General features: G+C 44.6%; 1 protein-coding gene across 5 annotated transcripts in view; it reads left to right on the top strand.

Moving 5' to 3' along the window:
• The window catches only part of LOC1276471 (uncharacterized), an 86,761-nt gene that overhangs the window by 4,766 nt on the left and 59,741 nt on the right, over positions 1–22,254 (top strand). For 4 of the 5 annotated variants that reach the window (XM_061647881.1, XM_061647882.1, XM_061647884.1 and 1 more), the window contains exon 3: positions 19,042–19,072. The gene's annotated coding sequence lies outside the window, so the exon portion shown is untranslated. Of the gene's footprint in view, positions 1–19,041; positions 19,092–22,254 lie in introns of all 5 variants that reach the window. The other variant, XM_061647885.1, reaches the window with a different exon arrangement.

Raw genomic sequence — 22,254 nt, 5'->3', positions numbered from 1 at the left:
GGATTATGATAGATGAAAGCAAAAGGATCCCGGCCGTGGGTAGAGTGGGTGCAAGGAAGCGCGTCTACAATGAGATGAGAGTAACCTCCGCCGCATTGGTTCTTGACAAAAGTAGTAGAGTATCTTCCCAAAAACTTCTTAGAACTCCATCAGCAGTGTGCATCCATTTGCGCAGGAAAGATGTGACCTGTCGCTTGAAAAGGGAAAAGCTTTCACGGTGTTTTGCGACCCTAAAACTATTAGCAGCTTGCTTTTCTGACCACGCACCTCCCCGTGAGCTGTTATGCACCATCGACTGCTGCATCTTGAGTATTTGAGCACGACACAAAAGATGTTTCATAACGGTTCATCTTTCCCCATTTTCCATGATGTGCCAAAAATCCATTCGCTTCATAACATCCATTCCTTCCTTCACTGGTAGTGCATTGGTGCTGGTTAGGTTTGTCCCCCCATTGGCCGGGGCTGCACGAGTTCTTTTGTTTGTGGCAAGCCCCGAGCTACATTTGCATCGGAACGGTCTCTACCTTCCTGCTAAGTTGTTTAGGGACAGTGCGCTACCCGCCGGGGAGAACCTAGCAGCGCAGGACATTCATATTCGATTCGAGCCGGAAATCCGGAAAAATACACACAGGGATGTTGGTATAAGCTCTTCTTCTTTGCATTAGATGCACGTTACTATCCGGCACTACCGAGCGATTGTTTGGTAAATCTGTCACATACTGCATACTTTCACCTGTTTGGAAGCTCCTTTGCACACCCGGCACGGTTCCCGAGTGCTTCGTAGTGGATGAAACCGAGCACTTGAAAGGTTAAGCAGATTCAGCTTTGCACTTCAGCCCTACCGAATGCGGGTAGGGGTTTTGTGTGTTTGCAATATTTGATGAAACATTTCTAACCTCATTGTAGTAATGCTGGGAGCTGATGAACGAGTAAAGAGTTACTGGTGTGATTTTTTGCTACCAGATGGCGTTGCAGCCTTCTGTAGTGTTACTTAGAAACGTGCTACACATTTTACGCAGTACGGCCTCGTTTTGCCATGTCTGCTAAATACTCAACAATACCGCAGCAACAAAGTAATAATCCACCACCAAACCTACAATGTGCTCTGAATGCGCCCCTAGAACTAACCGAAAATTACGGATAATTAAGATGTGACTATCGAAATATGGGCTTCACACACGAACTCCATCTATCCGCCTTCATAAACGGTTTAGTATCCGCTCACAAAACCGCAGCAATTTATAGCGCCTCCTCCCCCGTCCATCCTGGCCTATCGATAGTGCGAGACATCACTGTTTTGTGCTGGCACTGGCGCCGTGCGCGGGAACCGCACGTGACGGTGTTAAAGATACGTGCTCAAACTGTGAGGTAAAAATTAACATCATGCCACTGCAACTCCGCTTGCCCGTGTTTGCATTGCACTGCTGTAAAAGTGTTACCAGTGTAGTAGTAGTATAGAATCGTGATACTACCGATTAACGATTCACATCAATACACGATTCCCAGGAAAAACCTTCCCTTTCCAAACGATTGTGCCACATTTTCATTGTGTAAAATCCATGCAAACATCAGAATGGAATTTGAGGAAAGAAAAAGCTGCCATTGCCAATTACAATTTCAACTTCCCTCTCCGCTCCACTTCAACGCCGCTCCAGCGTCAGCAACGTTCACAGTCACCAGTCGCTGACGCTAGCAAACGTTCTGACGGATTTTTATGTGCAACCGCAAATGGAAATGGTCCGGAATGGAAGGAATGGCGGGGCGAAAGTCAGCGGAAACCGCACCCAATGGCAATACGCCAAACCAGTGTGTTGGCAGAAATGGCGAACGGAAAAGGGAAGAGTGGTCGTAGTGAAATTTCAGAAAAACGGACACATGCAACAACTCAGTAAAGAGCAGCAAGTGTGGCAAGTGACGGGACATCTGTACGGATATTAGCCAGGGAAACGTGAGCATGCAAGGGAAGAAAGAGCAAAGTGTGGCTTTTACCGGACGTCCTTATCGTGTCATAATTTTGTGAAATGAATGGGAAAACAATGTTAACTGTCGTTTGGTTTGCAATCGAGTCGATCGAAAGCGTGAAGTATGTATCACAAAGTCGATTTTACATCGTCTCTCTCACACCCGAACTTATTCCAGTTTGACTTCAAATGTATATTCTCAAGGACCACAGCGGATGCTTCATCAGGCGACACTGCTCAAGGTGGACAACACTGTTTCCGATGATTCGATTCGAGTTGGTCTACTGCAACGATGATCAGGGGGTGATGCAACACCCTTGACCTGACACCTTACTAAATCCAAAACTACCGACCAGACACGGCTGTAGGCTCTATAATTTGCTTGGTTTATAATTTCATTGCCCAAAAAAACGACTCGCAAAGTGTGCGTATGCAGTCACTGTTCCAATTTAATTCTCATCAACTGGAGAAGGTTATTTTCGTATGGACACTAATAGCAGTGGGAACTCTTGCTTGGGGCTTTCAAATATCTGCTATGAAAAATATAGTTTACAGCACCAACTAACGCACTTTTGCACACCTCTATTGCCTCTATAATATTCGAGAAATGCACTATTTTTATACTGTTTTGCCATTCCACAACTACAACCCCTTTCTGCCAGCACTAACGACTATTTGTCATCCGTCACCTATCAGGCAGCACGCATCTACGGGTACGATTAGCACACAAACGCTCATTTACATTTCATTAAAGCCAAATTAATGGACCGTTAAAACTTTGTCGCTTCCGCGAATCTTTTCACACATCGGCACAGCGCCGCTGGATTGATGCAACCACGCTTTCCATCATTCTCACAGTTTCCATCAAGCAGTCTAGCCCACAATGAAACAGAAAGAAAACACCCCCCGTTTCCATTAAACGACCTATTACAAAAGGGTCAGAGCGGCTACTAATTGCACTAGATCGGGTAAAGAGGCAGCACCGAGGGAGAAGAAGGTGGCCATCCCACTCATTTTGCTGCTGACCATCGTCGCCGATCACCTTAGACATCTGCCCGTCACAACAACTCAGCAATTTTATGTGTGCGAAACAGGGGGATTTTTTTCTGTGAAAAACGAAGGTGCCTTCAACAGGGCGCACATAACTGGGTTAATGAAATTTCGCCTCCCACCTGCGGTAGCACTGTGTAAATCACTGCTGCGGCCATTTGGTGCGAACTAAACAGCGTACAGCGAAAAAGAAGGGAAACACAAAATTAAGCCATTCAAGCGTGCCGCCGCCGTCCGCCGCCCGTGCATGTACACACCTTCAGTCGGCCCCCTGGTAAACGGTAACAATGGTGGCATAAAAGTCGAATACCAACTATATGCCCGATGGTGCCAAACACTGTAGCCAATAGATCCACTTCCTCCTCAAATTGGATCGAAAGTAAAGTGCTTTAAATACGCACACACCAAAAAACGGGTAGATTGAAGGGTCTCGTCTCCTCTCTATAGAAAGCTTACTTAGAAAGTCGATCACGCTACGATCAAGTTCGATCAAGAATGTACCGCCTAGTTTTGAGGGGGTCGAAATTTCGGAACGCGTACACCATCGCTCAAAGCATGATCACCGTCTAACCGGCCCTTTAGTCCAACCCGTCAATTGTTGGTTTAATTCCACCGCAGCAGACACACACACCGACTCTTGCCAATAGACAGCAAAATCCGCTACATGGTGTTGCTTTTTTCTCACTTCTTTCCTCTACCCGGCGTTCACCCAACCCGAACGCCGATTGGCACCTGCGGAAAAGTAGCCCAACCGTAAAGTGTCTTTTAATTAAGAGCCACACCACGCACCGTCGCACAACCGGCCGCCTTACCTGGACGGTGCGTGAGAAAACCGTACCGTTTCGGTGGACACTTCCGCGTTTTTTACGTGAGATGCTTCAGTGCTTGCCACACAGTATGCTTGAGAACTGATGGTGGACGAATGGGGGGTTTACAGTTGATAAGATAAGACTCGTGTGGCGCATTTGCGATTCAGGCTGGTGGTTGCAGGTGTCACCCACCATGACACAATGGCTAGTTAAGTGTACGGTACATTCCACCGTATCTCGGAGCTGCACAGGGAAGATGACAGTGGAGATTTCCGGTGAAGATAACACCTACCGGGATTTTATGAATCTAAATACAATCTACGATTTAAATTTCCGCCAGCAAAGCAAAGTAGATGAATAAAAAGGTGCAAGTTTAGTTTGTAAATGTAAAAAAGAAGCGTACATTGCTGGAGTTTAGCAAATAGCGGTTGCTAACCCAGCGCAACAAGGAAAAAACTTGTTCTTGTGTAAGTTTAGTTTAGTAAGTTTATTTTTCGAAAACAAGAACCACCTAGAAAACATGTTTTGAGGCTCCTGCTGGATGCGTAAAAGCCAACACAACGTAATGGTCCATTCCAGTAAGAATACCAGAGTCCCAGTAGGAGTATCAGTTCAAACCCATTTTTAGCCCAGCCCCTGCAGCAAATCAGCAGTCACCAGCAGAGTCTTCAATTCGAAATGTTATTTCTTATTTTAACCTGCTTCTGCGAAATCTAAAATCACAGAAAAAGGAAAAATAACAACCATAAGTACCTTACCACTCACCATCAACCGAAAATACTCTTACTTTCAATACACACTCACACACACACACCTTTTACCGCTCTCATAAACAACACCACCCAACCGATGGGCTGCCGATTGGTCATCCGGAAAGCGACAGCCAATAAATCAGTATTGACATGGCGCATGGGGCTGTGCGTCACAACCGTCACAACCGTGTCCCGAAACATAATTTCTGCTCGTTGCACGGTGAAAGCAGAACGAAGCACATTGAAACGCTTCCAAAAAACGCATAACAAAACATGAAAGATCGCCGTCAGTAGGAGCTATTTCCTGTAAAAAAGCACCTGTAAATCTGGAGAAAGGATGATGAAGTTTAAGCTACTTACCAACTTTTATGCTTTTGTTGATCAAACTAGAGATACTTCCTTTTTGGAATGCATATTTTACTGACCCGTTGCAGGTAACACTTTTGTTACTTGCACCGTCCAACTCTCCTGTTATTTTGTTTGTTGGCTATGAGCTAAATGAAACGTAAAAAAAACTCCCTTTCAAGCCTAACACGCGAAACATTTCCCTATTCTTCGACTTCCGATTCCCAGCGGCAAAGGAACGGCACGGCCAAATACAAGGTGAGCTAATTTGCATTTTAGATTGTTTTGACACCGAACGTACACACTGCGAGAAAAAGGTGACGACGGAAGCTTTCACCCCTTACTGTCTGGGTGAAGGGTACTGAGGGGGGCGGCTTATTTTGACCTATCGCTTTTCCTTTCTCATTTCCCCCCACCCCGTCATCTTTTGCTAGAGCTCATTAAGCATTCATTTTCCAAGCAGGGCGAAAGAAAAGACTTATTACCCCCGGGGTGGACACCGGCTTGTGCCTTCCGACCGATGTCCGGCGTCACGAGTACGAGACCAACAGCCCAGATGTAATCCCGCCAGTCGCCAGTCGGTTGGTTTGCGCCTATTGCCGCCCCGGGGGCATGAATAAAGAAAAAGCTCCAAAGAAAAGCTTACGCCGAAAACAACACTTTACTCGATTGCGCGCCCGGTGAAGCGACCGCGTGTCCAAGCAGAAGGGAAGGAGAAGTTGGAAACAGCTTCACCAGGCCGGGCGGGTTCGGGTGGTTCGGGACGTGCCCCAGTACCCAGCGGCCGGATCCAATTACTTCATCATCCTTCTCATCGGTGGTGTTTATTTGGTTTTTGGCGAATTGATTTACCGGTTTGCGCTCCCTCTCCAACCTCCCCCCCTCCCCCCCCCCCTCTCTCTCTCCCTCTTTTGTTTCTTCTCAAGCGAAGGAAATATCGAAGCATCCCCCCGGCACAAGGTTTTCCGGTGTTTTCCCGCAAAATAATAATTACGCTGAACCGGATGAACGCAACAAGAACCGCAACGGGAGCGCGGCCTCGGAAAGCTCCCGTGCGCGCGCGAAAGGCGAAGCAAACTGTTGAGTAAAGAAAAACCAGAGTAGAGTCTGTGATACCAGTAAAATTCTTAAACGGAAATCTATTTTTTCGCGAAGCAAAGGGAAGTATTATCTTCTGCTTGATAGTGCTCGTGTACCGTTGGGAGGTCCACGTTGCTATCTGTGCTTCCCATGCCCGGTTGGCGCAAATCTTTTTTAATTGCACCGAGGGAAGTACAAACACATAGAGCTTATCTACAAGAAGAGAAGGAGGGGGGAGGAAACTGATACAAAAACAACTATTTCTAACTTTTTCATATAAATTTCTCTGAAGTATGATTCGCGATCGGCGTGCCCGTTGCACGTGTCGCTTTGACGTCAACAAAGACAATCTTCACAGCTTGTTACAGCGTTAACGACTTGTTACACTACAAAACAAACAAACGAAACCCAAATAATTGTCCATTCAACTAGAATATTTTAAAAATGCAAACCATTGCCCAGGAACCTGCAATAATGACGCACCGTGCAAACCAGAATGCTTGCGTAGGACGGACATCTTTTATGTTTGCTTTTTTTTTTCATGCGCACGTGTTACCATAATGTCCAATTATGATGCTTCCACGCGAGAGCGATCCATTTGCGATAGCTTTATTTGCCCAAGTAACGAACCGAATCTTGATCGCAAAAAGCTCTGTGACCTTTACGGAAAAATTTTGTTACAATTTTCCTTTGATAAAGGTATTATCGGGAGGTTATGGAGAATTTCTTTTCATTATTCCCTTTTTTCATTCAATACACTGGGTGTCGCGTTGCCTTTTAAAGTGAAATATTTAAGGCTAGCAATGAGCTTATTAAACCGCACTCTATTGTAAAAATGGAAAAATGCGTAAAAAAGAGGTCAAAAAGCCATCCTTTTCAGTTTCAAGCTGTCCTTAACTCGCTGTAACACACAAATTGAAGTATAATTTAATGTTGAAGCATTGAACTTACCAAGCATTCCTTCAAACATTTAGATACAAACTCAAGTGCCATACGAACCCTCTTCCATTCCTATCACTTCTCTGTGCCTTCTTATCTTTGTTTCCATTTCGCCTCAAAACAAAGCTCATTAACAGCTCTAACAGCTCTGCACTACAGACATAAACTGCCACTCAACTGTCCTCTATATTTGCTCACATTCTAGTCCCGCTGCTCTGACTAGCTTAATCTCAACTACTCAACCCCCAAAACAATCGCGTTACATCTTAAATACTCGTACAAATCATTAAAACACGCTTTGCCAACGCTCAACCCGTCCAGGAGGCCGGCCCCGTTATCGGGCCGTTAACAACACACGTTCGTCCTTTACTGCCGCCGCCGGTGCCGAGGGTCGGTGTCGTAGTCGGCTACTTTAAACCACCGGCGCTAAATTACCACATGGTGCCCACAAGCGGCATGACGATGTTTACCGAGCATTTTGAAGATACCGGAGCAGTACTGCGTTTGCCTTTTTTTCTGCTCGCAGTGCGATACATTCCCGAGATTTGGCTGGCTGGCACGTCTATGGCTGCCGTGTGCCAGCGTCACTAACGCCCACAGGAACTAATCTTACCCTGCGCGTGTGTGTGTGTGTGTGTATGTGTATAAGTGCACCGACGCCGTTGGCCAAGGATATCATCATGTAGCATAAATGAGCAAATAGAAACGGAGGTACCACCCATTAGTACCCACTCGAGCGGCCTCTCCGGGTTGCCACCGATGGCCAACTAAAAGCTAACGGCCCACCCGTGCACGTGTGTGTGAATGTGCGAATATGCTGCTTCTGTAACTCTCGCTTTTTTTCTTCTTTCCCCTTTGCGAAGCTTTTTCACTGTGCCTTCACAGTAGCTGGCTACCTCCGACCCGTTGTTTGCTCCCGCATCACGTGTGTGTGTGTGTTGTTTGGGAGGCACATACACGGAGCTAAAAGCAATTGCAACATGCAATTTGTATGCGATAATGTATCGTTGAATCGCATGTTTCCTCGATTTACGTCGGTCCTTACGCTTCCTTACGACAGCGAGAGAGAGAGACACACACAGACCCCTCCGGGAGGCAACCGCCTGGAGGCCTACGACAGGACGTCGAACACTGTCGAACACGGATAGGTAGAGATCGTGACCTAGCACACAGCGCAGGCAACGTGCTCAACTGTACGGAAAATGTGCATCTTGTGTGTGTCTGTGTGTGTTTGTTGGAAATGCCATCCTTTACTTCCCTGTTCGAAGCTACCGTTGTCATATTCATTGCCCAGTGGCACTTTTCTCTGGCGGGCTCTGGGATTGGGGTCCGGGCTGTGTTCTATCCGCAACTGAAAGACACTACATGATACAGCTTTTATGCGAGTGGCAAATACTGTGTTTGCTTTGAGAGAAAGATTTCTCCTATCGAGGCGTCGTGTGATGTGTGTATGAGGGCAATGCTCTTTTTAATATCTGCTTTACTGCAGTATAAAAAGGCTAATGAAAAGCTTTGTTTCAAGTAGCTTATGGTTACATGAAAAAAGAACCGAAGAATAACCCGTAAAATGCAACACTTTGATAAGAAAAAGGAGATTGTAAAAAATTAACACGAAGTGAACAACAAACTCTTTTGTCAAGGAGTTAAAGAATAGAAATAAAAGCTTTCGACACTTGGGAGTAATCCCATGCTCTTTGCAGAAGGCCTTCCACCTATGACGGACATTTCAGACTCACACAAGCTTTTCTAGATGTAATGTATCGCTTTATTCTTGCTACTGCAGTAAGATTTTTGTTTGAAATTGCATCAACCAATTGAAACGCTTCTTACCAACAATAGATTCCAGATATCAGTTAATATTGCAGAAGATATTCAACGTCCTTAGATGTTGTTCCAGTGTAGTGAGTAATGATGAACTTTGATACAATTCAATCACAAATCACCAATTAAATGGTGTAGCTATAAAAATTTAATTTATTTATTTAATTTATTTAACAAAGTTATCTAGCCATGCTGGCCTCCATAACTTAATACAAAATTCCTAACTAATATATACACTGAACACATGAGCAAATAAATAAAACCTGACCATAAAAATAAATTGATAAAAATAATAAGAATTTCACTCGTCAGCAAAGGCTTCGCAAAGTTTGTTTTAGTACATTTACGCTTATGCTAGGATCGACAATGCTGTTAACAGAGCTATAAGAGTTAATCATTCTCAAAAGTGGATCATTAGAACCGAATACCGTAGACCTAAAATCAGTGCTTAATAAGGGACGTTGCCTTAGATTCCTACTAGGTGCCTGAAAATTAATTTATTCTAGAATAAACGGGGCGTCAATGTGACCGCAAACAAGCTTATGTATAAAAGTACACTGTGCCTTCATTCGTCTATGTTGTAGTGAGATTAGTCCGAATAGCAGACACACCTAGCACGAATACGAAGGGTACACAGATTCTCGAGACCATGGTAAACGGTAGTAAAGAGCGCGTGAAAGTTTTCTTTGAACTGCTTCTAGTCTATCGTTTTTGTACTGCTGATTTGGTGTCCATAAAATGCTAGCAAATTCTAGAATCTGTCTTACATTAGCACAATACAGTGATTTTAGGGTAAAGGAGTCCTAAAAATCTTTAGCGACACTCAAACTTTAACCTGCTATCTAGCTGTACACCTAGATCGCGAACGCTGTTGGTCTGCGGAACTAAACTGTCAGCTATTTGGTAGTCAAAGAGAATAGGGGATCTTTTTCTGGCGAACGTTATCACAGAACATTTTCTAATATTAACACTCATGCTATTTAACTTGTACCAAGAGTTAAAGCTAGATAGACAATTTTGTAGTCGAAGACAATCAGCGGTATCCGAAACAGTTGTGTAAATCAATTTTTGGCAGTCAGGAATTACATTGACGATGTCGTTAATGAAGATGATAAACAGCAATGGTCCAAGGATGCATCCTTGCGGTACCCCTGAAGTATGAGTGAAGGGCGTAGAATTAATCTTCATCTTGATATCCCTGCTGTTTAGGTAGCTTGAATCTTTCCTAAAGTGTGTACTTCCTGATACAAAATTAATGGTTTTTGTTTGCTTGATAACTTTGAAACTGGTTCTACAAACTGTAAAGCTTCAACAAGTAATCCGTACAGTAATCTGGAGCTTCTACAAATTATTGAAAAATCTAAGAAGTTGTATTTTGTTACAAAAGCTTTGCCAAAAATAACAATTACAACAACAAAACTCCTTGAATGTTCTGAAGGTTTCGGCTGTTTGTTTCCAATTTGTACCTGTAACAACTTGTCACACCATCCACAAACAAACCCGAAAATTGCTCCCTTTTAGAGGGGAACCAACCTTTTGCCCCGAAGCACAAAGAGAAACACAACTTTTCCTCTTTCCCCCCAGATTCTCTAATGAACTCATCAACATACCCCCCGGCGGGCTGTTTTGTGTTGGTACCAAAATTCAATTGAACTGAGTTGTTTGATAACATTATACCCTTCTACCCTTTCGCCACCGTGTACCGATAGCGTTTCGATACAGCCATGCCGGCGCTGGTGAGATTTGTTTCAATTCCGGCTCCAAATCTGTTCACCTTCGATGCAGCTAATTAAAAGTCGAACCGCAAAAATGCCTCCCCGGTTGGCACTTTCTGTTTGACAAGTACATCGATGCCATCGGGGTCGACCACTGCTGTTCGCTGCCTCGGTCACTTTTCCTGGGGGCCAACTTCGACCAGCAGCGACCGACCGGCCCGACGTGGGACCGATTAAAAGGGAAGCGGACCCGGCCCGAAGCTCAACCAGCCGGGACGCGCACGGAACGGGACTGCAAAATTGTAATCTTCGCCCAAAAAACCCTTACACGTCCCCTAATCCTCGCACGTACGACAAGTAAACAGTGCCGCGTGGGTACGACCGGTCGATGTTCGTGACGGTTTGTGTTTGCCCGCACAATGTCCGATGCAGGTCCGCTTTCCAGCCCCAATCGTACGTGAGACACCGGGATCGAAAGATCGAAAACATGTGCACACAGCCGAAAACCAACCCCAACCACCCACCCACCCCTCCCCCTCTGAAACGACCCTGCGCCCTTGCGAAGGATATTCCGGCACTGTCCAAATATTTATACACAAAAGCTTACCATATTCGCTTGCCATTGGTTGGAGCCACGGTTAACTGAAGCTACCGAAAGAAATTGGACCAGTTGTTCGCTTGTTTGGATGCACAAGCAGCAGCTTTGTCTGTGCAGAAGCACAAAAGAGGGCCGTGTGCCTTTGCGAGACGGAACTTCCTGGAAAAACCTATCATAAATCCAATACACAGAACTCCGTCTCTATCTGGAGCCTGGTGCCATAATTTCGAGCTATGATTCTGTGGGGGAAAAAATCGATATCGACCAAAACGTTCAACCAGTCCCGCATGGTTCTCTTTGCCTAGCTGGATCCATACATCCCGTCGACAGTGTGTTTAAAACGTATCACTCATACTCAAAACAAACATACAGATACCTGAGCGCCAATCCCACACACAACTGGGTCAACTCGTTCAACTTTATTGAAGGCAAGCGGGTTGTTCCTCCTCCTTCTGTGTGCTTGACTTCCGACTGCACCTACTACACCCATCGGACGGAAAGAACATTAAAGGCATCTGGCAGCAGCCGGAATGCCGGAATTCAGTGTCATCTCCTGACGAGACCAGCTGGCAATTGCCACAATCCCCACACAGACAAAACCGTTTACATCAAAGCGGCTTTTGAATTAAACGTAAAGGTGAATATTCCCACATTCAAACACACACACACACACGAAGGACCTAGTGACCAGTGTATGTTGACGAACCAAACTGTTAACATTTCGTTTTTAATTGGATTGATCCTGGGACCTGGGGGGGAGGGGGATAGTGTCGAAACTTTTCTGCCAACCTTTTTTACTAATGGGCCTCGGTGCAAGGGAACACTCTCTCTCTCTCTGCTAGAGATGACTCCCCTTTTCGTCCGGATAGGAGTGTTCAATTAAAAAGGAATCTTGTGTGATTGCTGTAAAAGGATTTGGCCTATTTTGGAAAGTTTACACCCCTTGTTGGTACGGTAGACGTGGTGAAACTCATGACTGCTTAGGGAGAGTAGTAGGTTGTTGTCCAGGAAATGTATATGAAGGAATTGTCTCCTTACCTTCTTTCGGCAAAATTTTCAAAACAGATTTTCGTTGCTATAGTGAACTATACTATTCTTGAAATGCTTAGCAACAACATACAGTTCAATGCAGCTTTTCAAAGTATGTCAAAGGGTATAAATCTAGAACCTTCATGTATAGTTGTACCTTCTGCATTTAAAATGGTCAGAGTGTGCTGTTTGTTATGTGTGAAGCTTTCTTTCCAGCTTTTACGCTACTCTAAGCTGCTTGGACTAGGTATCTCACTCAGAAAAGTCTTTTTAAGGACTTAAACATTGTACCACATTAGTATCGTCAGTTGGAATTGAATATTAAAATGTTTTAAAACAGACAGCATTTCATGAAATCCTTCTTCATTGATACTGAATTCCATTCTAGTCCGTCCTCAGAAAAGCTCTGCTAGTAGACACAACTACACGTGTACATGGTGAACATAACACGAACAAAAACATAAATGAAATTTCATAATGACCTGCACGACACGACATTAGTCATCAAAACACAAACATAGCTTCATTCATCACACAATTATCCTTGCCATCAAACCCACGGACAACACTCATCTTCAACCGCACAAGGGCACGAGTCGTTTACAAACACATCACCAACATCTTTAAACCAACCAACCAACCAAACAAACACGACAAATTCAAATACTCGAATATGATAAATACTTTACCTTTACCCCCTTACCGATGACACAACTGGTGACATAAACACACCATCCCGCTGCAGTCACGCCAGTGGTGGTCGGTCCTTCCAACTGACTTAGTCAACGACCAATAGGTGCATAAACGTTCTTTGTGTGTGTGTGTGTGTGTGTGTGTGTGTGTGTGTGTGTGTGTGTGTGTGGGAAGAAGACACACAGTAAAAAAAACAAAACCTCAGGAACGATGTGTTTTATTTTATTAAATACATGTACCACACTGTCCCACTTGAATAAAATATAACACCCAGCCAGCCAGCTGGAAGGAAGACTGGTGGTGGTGCGCTCGAACGCTGTACCCATCAAAATTGTACGATCGCGTGCGAGCCCCTGTTGTGTGTATGTCCGCGCGGCGTTTGGGTACGTTATTCTCGTCGGCGAGACCAGCACAGGCACCCGACACAGAAAGAATTCAATTTCGATCGCTCCCATACACAGCACATCCACCAGCCGATGTGTGATGGGCTTTTGGCTGGCTGAAGCGTGGTGTGGAAAAGCGTTGTTGTAAAGCACACTTCCGCTCGGCTATATGGGCAGAAGAAACCCGGCGCGTTTACTTCGTTTATGACTTTTCGAACCCGTCCATCCATCCACCCCAGCTTTGCGCAAACAAACAAACGTACGGCGGCGGCAGCGGCGGCGACCGTAGCCGTTTGCGTATGCACAAAGCCAACCAAATAAGCACAAACACGCGGTCGGTCGGGTCGGTTGCGCTCGGATGCGCGAGTACGCGAACTGCATAAAGCTCCATCGGTTCGCGTGCAGCGGAAACATGTCACCCTTGGGGAAAGAAAACGCTCTTTCACACACACACACACACACAAACACGCCGGGGAAAATATTCCTTCCGTTCGCTCCGAAATCGTTCCCGTGCAGCAAGGATCGACAAACGGTGTCGGTGGCTTGGTCGCCCTGTGTACGGTTGCGCTAACATTGTGTCATGTTAGCACCCGAACCTTCATCCAATGCGCGCTCCACCCCACCACAGCCCAGTGATTACAACGCCCCCGGGTAGAACAAACGAAACCGCTTGCTGTCGAAAGCTAGCGCTAGACAACGAACCTTTCTTCCCTCCCAACAAAAAAAACAGAAACGATTCCGAAACAGGTCAAAGAATGGGAAGGTGTTCCGAACAAAAAAAACAGCTCCCAAAAGGTACACACTTTCGCTAAAGCGATGAAAACCTAGCCGAACGCGATGATATCATACGCAAACGTTTGTATATTGGGTAGATCGTCCCCGTCGGTACAGGCAATACGTAGTGGCAATAGCAACAAAAAAAAACACACACACAGTTTGATGCAGCTCACGTTACCCAAACGCTCCACCGGGCTAGGGCGTCGTGTTCCCACAGCGTTTGTGTTGGTTGTGGCACACCCCAGGATCTCTGCTTCTCCGGTGCAAAACGTTACACTTTGCTCGATTAAACTACGAACTTAATTAAGTTGTAGCGAGCGGTCTTGCGAGCGGCAGCGTACTCTACTGCACCACGATATGGCCAGCGAAAATGCCAATGTTTTCATTTTGGCGCGTTCGATGTGAAATATTAGCTGCTATTTCGGGAGAAAGGCAGACAGAAAGCTAGAAAAAGTCACAGACGATACACGCGCGGTACGAAATACCTTTCGAAGTAGATTTGTTTTTCACCCGCTTAAATTAAAATTCCATTTAATCAGCTTAATCCTTCAACATTGGAAAATGTTTCCCATCTACCAGCACCAGGTTGCTTAGCAATGAAATGTATCCACCTTGGTAAACCCTCCCGTACCGAAACCAATTTCTTATGCATGTCTTTCACGACTGATTGACCACGGGCGGTCTCCAAGTCATTCGCTGTTTTAACGTTCCCGTTCCCACTGACGTTGGGATTGAGCTGGATAGGAATGACTGGCTGTACGCGAAGCTCAAAACACACCACCATCTGTGGGGCAAGGGGGGAAAGGGGGAACAATTGTAAAAGCACAATTAATTGGCCAATTATTGTGTCCGGCAGGCTTTCTTGCGAACCCACAAGTGAGGAAAAAGTTTAATGTCTTGATCAACAAGCACAAGCAAAACGATACGGGATTAAAAAAGGGAACGAGGGGGGGGGTAGTTACAATTGTGTGATAAATTGTGCACCCCAGCTCACACTGGCACGTTAACGTTGAACGAACGAGTTTGCGATTAAATCAACAACAAACATCGGTTCGGCACAGCAATAACGGTATAAAAGTTAGCTCGTTATTGAGTGATCGTTATTTGTTACATACAATAGCAACAATACAATGAGCTTTCTTTTGCAAGAATTTTGCCGTACGCAGAACGATTCTAAAAAAAAAAAAAGATAGCATGCATTCCTTTGCATTGAAAATTTCATCCCAGCACGCCTTAATGCACCAATTCCTTCAATTTAATTAATTATAATTTCATTATCGCCATCTCAACGTCCAACCAAGCGCGGCTGCCGAGCGTACTGTCCAACACTGCCACAATGCTCTAATTTACCCGCTCCATACACACACACACACACACAGAACGATGGCAGCTAGCGGAAGGCTTTGAAATGGCGTTCCCTTTTCCCTTGACAGAGATTGTTTTCCATTCTTACCGCGTCAGCAGCAGAGGAACGATGATGCTACACCTTTCCGTTTGCGAAAAGAACTATTTCCGGTAATGCGGGATTTCAATTAACCATTTTTTATTCCGTCCAAAGTTGCACGGAAAACAGCAGACAAAGTGCCTCACACATTACTCCGCACCGTGAACACCGTCCACGAATCTAAGGCGCGTGCAACTTGTACAAAATTTTGATTGCAATTAAATAAAAATTTTCTCCCATCGGCACACGAACGCGCGAGATTCTTCATGCGGAACTGGGGAGGAAGAAAAAAGAAAGATGCGGCCTTAAGTAAAACCCGAGCGGCTTCCGATTCCATCTCTGTGAAGCATTAAATCCATATTATGCCAACTGTGCGTCGGGGAAATGGATAGCCACCAACCGTGTGCACCGTCAGCGATGTCAGAGTTGCTAAAAAAAAAGTGGCGGTCCTGGGCGGTTCTGTTGCACGAAAAGTGGACAGTTTCAATTATTTGGACGTTCATTTCCACAAATTGCTAACTGTTTACATGCATCGTACAATTGGAGACCTTAGTGAATGAAAAGTAGAACAATGTAAGCGATAACAATTGCAATTGATTTTTCTATTCAAGAAACTTTTGCATCAAACCGAACTGAACATTTTAGGCAAAATGGCTTCCTAAACTAATTTGTCACCGCGTGTGTACCGCGCGCGTAAGCCGGGGAAGCAAAGATGCCACGGTAAGCTAACTTCTTGATTTATGTTCCTAGTGCAGTTTTAGTGATAGTGTTTTGTGCCGGTTCTATTTTACCAAACGACCTAGGTCCTTGATCTTGCACCTCACCTCATGGATGCAATTTTGGCAAACGGTTCGCGTAAATCATAACAGAAATGGTTAGTCTTTCTTAATTTTTTTGTCATCTGTTTCCAGCTCTTTTTACATTCCATACAGGCTGCCCTTCATAATTGCACGGTGTACAGCTTTTTTTGTGTGTGTGTGAAAATAAAGCTCCACGCAAAGTGTTGTGGGCATTCTGCCAGCACGGCGAAGTTGATCGTAGACAAATCGTGCCCAAAAGATAATTGAATGTGTTTCATTTATGGTTTTTATACCATAAAGTAATCATAAAATAACATTTCGTCCAATGAACGTTCTATCATTAAAGATTATTTAGATGTTTATCATTAAAACTAATTTTAAATGATTTTGATGGCACTCAGCAGACACTTAGCGAATTTTATAGCGCCATCTGTTGGGAAAACCCGTCACTTTAAAACTATAGTACTGCCGCAAAAACACCAAATCCTTTTGTATTTCTTTTCAAAAGCAACCAACTGATCTGCATAACGATGTTTTGTTGCTTTCCCCTAGTTTTTCAACTAAAGCTGCACACAAATTACACCCTTTTTCTTTGCATGGAAACAACGCACGGCGCTCTGTAACTCTTTATACGCATCGCCCATCTCCCGAAACCCTTACCGGGGCAGGTTCCCGAAGATTGTTTGGCGTGAGCTACCCCGAATCGGTGCTACAATTTAATCCATTAACTGAAATTGGACCTAACGGTTTGATTGTTTACGATGTTGTTGTGGTGGTGCTGCTGCTGCTGCTGGTTGATGTACTGTTTCTTCTTTTTTTTGTGAATTTCTTCCACCCTCAAAAACGTGTTTGCAGGTGAGCTTCCGCACATCATGCCGAGCATGCCGAGCTGCTTCTTGTTAGCGCTGTTTACGATGACTATTATTAGCCTGCTTCATTTTCATTCATGAATGATTTTTCTCGCGATGATGAAATCCCCCGCCGGAAGAAATGCGGAAGCAAGGGTGAGAGAAAGAAGAAGCACAATAACAAAAAATCAAAAACAACAGCAACCACCACCACAAGCAGCGACGCGCACTCACTAGCTGCAGCTGAATAATAGGCGCACAGGCGCCAAACGCGTAAGTGTTTCCCTTTCGCGCGATAAAAACGCTCCACCGGCAACGAAAACGCACGCGATTCTGCTATACAATTGCAAAACCCGGAGGGGGTTGGGGATAGGGAGGGTTTCAGCAGTTTAAGTGATGTAGCAGAGCACACGAACAAAAAGTTGCATTGTACAAGCAGTAGTGTAGTGTAGCTGCTGAGTACATAATGGAGTTTTTTTGTTGTTGTTGTGGTCCATTTGACTCTCATTCGCTCGTTTGCTTCCCGTTTTGAGAGGCACCCTTCTCAAGATCATATACACATGCACCACCGCCTCCCGCAAGCGGGGTGTTGCATCGCGATTCCCGCCAGAAAACACTAATCCAACACACATTGTTATGCTTTTATTGTTGCTCTCTGCATCGCGCGGGTTTTTGCATCCGTGAAAGGATCGTTAAGCGGTCGCTTCTCAACCATTCGCTTCCACAATGTAGCTTCACACCGCCATTCTTGTGGGCCCTGGAACCAAACCAAACATTGGTGTATGTTGGTTTGGCATTGATTGTTCACACCCCTTCTCAAAAGGTGAGAAGGAACTGCAGCGCTGCAAATCGCTACCGCTTGTTCCGATTATGTGTGAACGAAAGAAATTGCGCTGCTTAAATCTCTATCGGTGCGTGGTGGCGCGGTGCAGTGTTCCTTTGGTATTTGTTTCACGTTTGTTTCCCGGGCGGGGTTTGGTGGAATGTAATACTATCTTTATTTCCATCGGTTTTCCCCTACATAGCGCTTATCATGCGTAAGTAAAGGGTAAATCTCTCCATGCTGTAGCGGTAAGATAAAACTTGTAATTCCATTGAAAGTAAGCAGCTTACATCATCTCACGTGCGATGCGTGCGTCGTGCGCAATTGAAAAACAAATATCAGTGAAAGTTACAAATGATTACACGCAAAAGGAGGAAGGAAGTAAGGAGCATTACAATTGGTAGGGATAAAAACAAATGCTTTAAAAAATGCTTAAACTTCTTCTTCTTCTATTTGGCGTAACGTTCTACGCGGACACTCATGCTGGCCTATACAGGCTTTCGAGACTTAAAACATTACCACGCAGCCGGATAGTCAATCCTTGCAACGGGGGGACGGTCCATTTCAGGCTTGAATGGATGCTTCATTTCAAGTTGACGACTGTACCACTGGACCGCCCCAATGCTTATACTTATTTCTTTAAAATGAACTTCTGATAAAGATGGACGCAAAATACGCTTGTTTCAGTATGGTATATGAGCTGAAAAAATGATTGTTCTTGTGAAGACACTAATTGTCAAAACAATTTGACATTCCTGACTCACAGCATAGTACCACGTGATATTGGAAGAGGGTGCTATACGAAAATATTATAAATGGAAGGGAATTGGGCCCAAATCCACCTTTTTTTCTTCTAATAAATTTTAAATTAGAATGTCATTATAAATTTAAAATTCCCACATTCACATTTTAATTCAAAAGTTAATGACAATGTTTTTGTAAGTAAGAATTAAATTATGCATATTTCATTCAAAATACAGTCAATCGAATTGCTGTTCTAACAATTAGAGCAATGGTTCATTGTAGCCATACACAACGTATTTAGAATAATGTATACTACAATTGTGAAAACTCTAAAAAGTCTTACAAGGCCTTTAATCATACACCTTTAAATACTTCATTATGCAACTCTACAATAAACCTTCACTGACCAATTATTCTCTTCTTATTTCAGAAACTACAGCCTCAGCCTCAACTAAGTACAAGTAAGATACGAAACATCATGTAAGATAGTAGAGTAATCATGTTTACGAATAGAGATAAAAACCTCCAACACTTTGTAAAAAAAAATACTTAGGCTCTCCTATTTCCCCAGTGATATCTTTCCTACTAACGAATGCCAAGATGAGGTAGTTCTTCCTATTTCCCCCAGGTGTTGATGTTGGTCATTAATCGGAGCAAAGTTTCAATACGTCAAAATCTCTTTAGAGACGCTCCTATTCAGTCTCATATTAATCTGCGGCAAATCATCACCGGCCTAGCAGCACTGGCGTAATGATCTGTAGCTTTTTAACATGACACATTAAAAAAACATGTTCTTATTGCAGAGCATTTTGTCATACTCCGCTGCACAATAATAACACACACACAATCATTATCGCTTACCTTGGATATAGACTCTTAAGAGGTGCTTCCTGTCTGCAACCGCTCACGGTGCAATAGAAACCACCTGCAAGCTACCTCTGTGCTCAGCCCCCCAGGTGGTGACATTTCATCTCTTCATTCTAATGCACCGTTGTCACCATTTTCACACAAACACAAGCACACACCTGATTTACTGTTCCCGGTTACTGTCTTCATTTCACCGTAATATCGCTACAAAATACGATACGATGCGCGAGGAGTCGCCGAACCCAGAACCCACACCACACACACACACACACACACACACACCGCTGGCTGCCCGGGACACTGTGTTGGTATTTCATTTCTTTCATTCTGACTTTCATTAAAAGTGTAATAAGACCGGAAAACTGATTTCCCCCGATGCTCACGGCGGGGTGGCCATTCCCCCTACCGGCTGTGTGGCAACGACACAGCAGCGTACAGTCAGAGCGCCTGCTGTCAGCAAGCCGGGCCCCATGTCCTCCAATCACCCAACGTCAACAGTCCGAGCGCTGCGTATCACGCCGTGTCAGTTCGTCATGTGTCAGGGTACGACGTCACGAGGGTTGTGCTGACAAAAGAGTATGGAAAACGATCATCTTGGCTTCATTCGTCCAGCGGGAACGAGACAGGACAGAACGACGAGTTTTGTGCCTTTTTGTTGTTGTTGCTGTTTCTTAAAGTACACAAACCACTCAGGCACACTCAGTGGGACAGTTGGCACAAGATTAAGGGGCACACGATAATTCAGACGCTAAAGAATGTTGCTGGGAAAAAGACCCATTGGCATGACGAAAGAAGTACACAAACAACGCAGCTGCTTCTTCTGTTCACTATCTCTCTGTCTCTTCGATTTGACACTAGAGGGCGCTTTGAATGCATACCATTGGGTGGCGTTATTTGACAGGTACTTCTAGTGAACTGTCACTAACCCTGCTTCGCCTTTGGGTAACTTCAAAGCACTTAATATTCTGAACCGTTCAACCGGGCATCGTGATTTTGATGAATAGCGTATCCCCCGTTCTGACGATTCTGAAGTGTCCTATCTACTAGCTCTCCAGCTCCGCCCTCAGACGAAACTTTCGACAATCGATAACCTTTGTCAAAACCCGTATCTTTCGTAAACGGTGGCGGGTGGGAGAAAACTTTCGATTCGAAATTAACCCGCACTTTACGGTTGACTTTTTGGCACGGGACTTTTTGGTGTGGGACATCTGTAGGATAAGGATAAAGATATTTTGACGAAGGTTTACACAACCCGTTACGCTGGGGCTGCCAGGCAATGCGGACGAGCTTACGCGAAGCTTTCGAATGTACCCACACTGCTTCCAATGTCCCCTCCTATTGAAATGTGCAGTTTTGTTGAAGCTATGGCACACAATAAAAAAAAACCCACTCATTGACATTCCTACTTTGAGGTGTTGTTACGCCTGGTAACAATCTGTTTATTTTGGTAGCTGGTTAGACTTTCTTGTAACTGGCTCTCGCGTATAGGGTTTTCGCCGCACAGTTCAAAAAATAGTCTTTCTTCTCTCTATGTAAGTTTGCTACTGTCCCTTTTACGATGGCGGCATTTTACTCGATCAGCTGATCTCCTTGACCTCGTTTGCCCTTAAGTTGACCGTAGATAAACTATTTCCTAATTGGCCCTAATGTTGGAGATCTAGCTGTCTCGTATTTTCGTCCTTGTCTGTATCTGTATAGCGCCATCTGAGGGATTTATTGCGACTTATTCGAGCTATTATCAAGATAGCTCGATATATGTCAACATTCGCCTGACAGATCTCGCACGAGGTCGATATCGTGCCAACAGAGGTGTATTTTAACATAGGAAAACCCACCCACTGCCACGGTGCTTCTTTAATCAAACGCTTTCATGCGAGACCACATGTCATCGGCATGTAATAAAATAGCTGTTTTCTCCGGCTACACGACACACGACACCGCTGCTGCAGCATCTCTGTACCGCTTGCCCCCAATCTCTGCAGATTCGTGGGACAGATGTTTCACATATTTATTGCATGTTAAACATTCGAACCCCTTTTGGAGGAGTTGGTGGGCACAACGATTTGGGATAACGTATCACAATGGTTTCGCAATCTCGACCACCACCATCACGCGTCTCAAAAGCGAAACCGTCTGCTCCTAATCAAGTGGATCGGATGGGCAAGATGGGGAGAAGCGAGAACCCAATCGTCGATCGCAAACACACCTTTTTGGCTAGCTCTTGCGCTGTAGCGCCCATGGAAAGGTTTTCGAGCAGCCTTTTCTTTTCCCTTACATGTATAAACCTTTTTTTCTGTTTTTTGTGGTGTTATTTTACTTCTGTTTTACGAAGGAAACTGATTTGTCTGCTTCGGGGGACAAGACACCAGTGCTAAATCTGAACCTTCTGATCATAATTTCTTCAAACACCGATTTTTCCATCCGACTTTTTTGCTTCCAGCGCAGGAAGCATAAGGCACACAGGGTTCTAGTTTTTCCCCCGCTCATTTCCAAGATGGACACGGCATCGGAACGGTTTGCTATCTCCCCCCCTCCCCCCCATTTTGCTTCCCCCAGGACTGCTTCCGTTTGATTGCGGCAATGAAGCGTCCAAGAATTGAAGAAAGTCAGAAGATATTCATTTGTAACCTCACCCGTTACCGGGAAAGGGAAATGATTTTTTCCTTCCCGCCTCGCAGCCTTCGTAATCTCAGATTGGATTCTTTCGTCCATATTTTATCGCTACCCGCCGTTGGTCGGTGTTCTCTTTTGTTTTGTACTACTTTTGCTTTTTCGG

The sequence above is a fragment of the Anopheles gambiae genome, chromosome 2 (assembly GCF_943734735.2).
Source record: "Anopheles gambiae chromosome 2, idAnoGambNW_F1_1, whole genome shotgun sequence".
In the NCBI taxonomy this organism is placed as follows: Eukaryota; Metazoa; Arthropoda; class Insecta; order Diptera; family Culicidae; genus Anopheles; species Anopheles gambiae.
This window is presented reverse-complemented; position numbering and strand designations above follow the sequence as displayed.